We start from the raw sequence: 3,708 nt of genomic DNA on the forward strand, positions 1-3,708 counted from the left end.
CCCCTCTTTCTTTCTTTCTTTCTTTCTTTCTTTCTTTCTTTCTTTCTTTCTTTCCTTCTTTCTTTTTCTTTCTTTCTGTTTCTTCTCTACATTCTCCTGGTTCCTCTACTACCATGTCCTCTAGGAGCTTCTTTTCTGAAGCACACACATGTAGAGATATCTTGTATGAATTTCTTTTTATACCTATACCCAAATGAGCCAAGTCCCTGTCATCAGATCAGTTACCCTACCAATAGCCTCCATTTGCCTCTTCAAATCCCTCATTTGATCAATGCTTCTCCATAAAAAGCCAATCCAAGGGTGCAGGAGCTAGGTCTCGGTAGCTGGTGTTAGTGAGAACCAAGGGGCAGCTGGCATGCTCAGGGACCTGGGGGCCAGGTGCTGGACCACTGCAATCACCCAGCATGCTATCCCTGCTTCACTAAGATGTGGGTGCTCTATGAGCACTCGACTCTGCCGGGAGGAGCCACTCCAGGTGGTCTTTGGGAAGAAGCCCCTGCCTTTGGCACGATCCCCATCCCTCCGCCTTAGCATGAGAGGAAACAATGCATCTGGAAAGCTGTTAGTATTCTACAGGCAGCTGCTGCAGCACACATGCCCACGGCTCCCCCTGCTGCCCACAGTGACCCCTGCTATCCCTTTGGACTCTTCTGGGACTTGGAGCAGCATGTGCTACAACTGTCGAGATCTGCCACAAACTGTACCTTAAGCAACTCCAGATCTTCTCCCATGAGTGAAGTAGCTTTCTAGCAAGGACCTGACTCAGCACTGCATTCGAGATGACTCTGAGAGCCCATTCCACTGGGCAAATTCCCTATGTAACTTCTGTGAGGAGTGTTACTTGGAAAATAATGAGCTGTTCAAGTACTGGTGCTGGGACCACTACTCCTGCCACTTCCGCAACTCCAATGGGAACCGGGACTGTGGTCGTGTGTAACTGAGAGGGCACTTCCAGGAGAAGTACTTCCTGTGAGGCGGGCTGCTGCAGATGCTGGAGGCACATGAGAAGGGGACCAAGTTGTAGGAGTTGCCATGAGGGCCTCTGTGGCTGCTCAATAGCGAGAGGAAGCTTGCAGGAGTAGGGACCGGAAGGAAAATGGCAAGTCCAAGCGGAGATCCTGAGGACCCCAGTGTCTGCTCCAGGCTCAGAGAGAATGCCCAGGCCCCAAGGAAACTTCAACAAATGGTCCTGTAAGTCAAGAAACCTTCTCAGCCACATGTCCAGGCCCAGTGGCTGCTGCTCCCCAAATACCCTTCCACCTCCTACTCCCAAGCTCAAGGTTAAAGACGTCCAGGTCTCTGTGCCTCCACTTCCTCCTGCTGGACAGAGGCCATCCCAGGTTCTGTGGGACGCACTGGCCTACCTATCTTGGCCCTACATGAGCCAGGAACACCTTCTAGCAGGAGGACTTCCCTCTCTTGGGTTCCTCAACGCCCAAGCCCAGCAATGCCCCCTGCAGCCCCATCTGAGCTAAGGGCAGGAGTCACAGCAAGAAAGGGAACTCACCCACCCCAGGGGCAGCGAAGGGGAGTAGGAGTGCCAGAAGGGTGCCCTAGCCCCCAGTGGATGAGGAGCGTGGTGGCCTCACCGTGGAGAAGCTGCCGAGTGTACCTCAATGGCTGTCTCTCCCTTACTGACACCAGAGCTCCACTAAGGTCGTCAAGTAGACGGTGGTCTCTGAGCAGCCTGGGGCCATATCATCCCCTTGACCCTATAACACAGATCCCTGGGGTTGGGCAGGTCCCTGAAAGCCCCGTTGAGCAAAACTGAAATTCCAGAAGCCCCACCATCCTCAATGGACACTCAGAGGGGGTAGCTCTGGCACAGAGCACCCTCAAGGAACCCCCAGGGCTCCGAAGGCCCCTGGGACTCGTCCCCTGTCCTATAGCCCAGGAAGACTTCCCAGTACTCCGAGGCCCTTGCAGGTGGAGGATGCCTCTTCCCCCAGGCTTCAACACCTTGGCGCTCCTAACAGACACATCACCCGCCCTGCCCCAGCCCTCACCAGGCCTGGTATCTCCTGTCAGCACGCTATGCCCTCCCTGGCTTCTCTAGTCTCCTGCCCAGCCCCCACCCAGCCTGTATCCCTTGCACCCCACCACACACCTCCATGAAAATACCCCAGCTGACACCCACACCACGAGCCTACCTAATTCCCGAGAATTTCTGGGAGAGGAAACTAACTTATCCAGTCCATCATGGACTTCTTGCAGAGTGAAGAGGCCCACTTCAGCAAGTTGAAGAGCCATTTGAGGGAGTGTAGGTAGGGGATGATCTCTACAAAAGCTGCTGAGATCTGCTTGGAGAGATGTTCAATGAGGCGATGGTGGTCCTGCCAGACATAACCAATCGGCAGTCCACACATTCTGGCTTCTGCGGTCCTGAGAAGCCTCCAAGCAGAACAAGAGCCGGTGGCAAACCCGCACCCAATAGGCAGGCCTGGCCTGCTGAGTGGGACCCACCCCCCGGCAAGCACAGGTGCATGATGACTTCAGCAGCCAGTAGCCCCTGCACAATGCCTGGGATGTTAACCTTATTTCTGGCCCTGGCTCGAGGATGGTTACTATCTAATGGACAGGTTCTTTTTCTCAGCCAATTAAAGAATTAAAAGGCAGGAAAAACTGCAAACCAGCAGAGAGTGGCAGTGAAACAGACTTTTATTGAAAGATAAAGATTCACCTAGGTATTTGCATTCACACAGAGAAGCTCTTGACAGTGGAGAGATGACACGGGAAACGGAAATCCATTCTTCCCTGGGAGGGTCTATGCTTCTAATAGTTTTAGTGGGTTTCCCTTTCCTAATTTTGGATCAGTCATATTACATAAAGAAAGCTGATAGGTTTCTATTTTCAAATGATGGTGTGTCCAGGCCTGGCCTTGATATTAACTAGACTGATTTGAGCTAGTTGACTGGAAGGAGACCTTGCTGGCTTAAGAGGGTCCCCAAGCCTTTACTTTGGACCAAGAAAAATATGTTAGTATGCCCATTATTATTTATCAGTAGTGCTTTCCCTGTCTATCTGCCTGTCCCAAAATAGGACTAGCTCCAATCCTTCAACTCCTCCTCCCTTCAAGCCAGTACCAGGATCCTTACACAGCTCCCACTGTAAAGGACAGGAACGGTCCCACCCGAGTGCCTCCTTTCTCCACCCGCTTCCTAGCTGCCAGGCAGCTAGATAGGGCCCTGGGGAGGCTGAGGCTCAGGTGTCCTGTTTGGTCAAGGTTGCCAGGAGGTCATCAGGAAAGTTTTCCCTGTGTATCATCATGCATAAGTCCTGTCCCCTGACTAGCTAGGGCCAGGTCTTGGTTTGTTTCATTCTGGTGACTGTAAAATGTGCCACAGGAGGGAAGGGCTGGGGTGCTGGAACCTGCCTGAGCCTGTGGTCACAGCCAGAGGCTGCAGTGGCCCCAAATGGGCCCCACAGAGTCCAGCCTACAGCTCCAGAGTTAACAACTTCACGTCCACTGGTGCCAGAGTCAGATGTCAAGTGTGTTGTATAAACAACTAACTGTTTCATAATTTGCAAATGTTCCAGATTAAAAGTATACACAAAAACTGTGCTATTTGAATTTCAGTCTTTTTACAAGACTGGCTAAATATGAGATCCAAAGTGACTTCTGACCTTTTATAAGACAGTTTATCTTCAGATGAATTTATTTTGCAGTGCTGCAAAAAAGCCAATTCATACTTTTCCTTCATGGGTTTC

The 3,708-nt window shown here is 51.5% G+C and overlaps 1 pseudogene; it reads left to right on the plus strand.

Annotated features, from left to right (window-relative positions):
- The first annotated feature begins 439 nt into the window (after positions 1–439).
- Positions 440–2,609, plus strand: LOC108490561 (annotated as a pseudogene).
- Positions 2,610–3,708: the final 1,099 nt, after the last annotated feature.

The sequence above is a fragment of the Nannospalax galili genome, unplaced genomic scaffold (genome assembly GCF_000622305.1).
Source record: "Nannospalax galili isolate Female #2095 unplaced genomic scaffold, S.galili_v1.0 scaffold632, whole genome shotgun sequence".
NCBI classification, from domain to species: Eukaryota; Metazoa; Chordata; class Mammalia; order Rodentia; family Spalacidae; genus Nannospalax; species Nannospalax galili.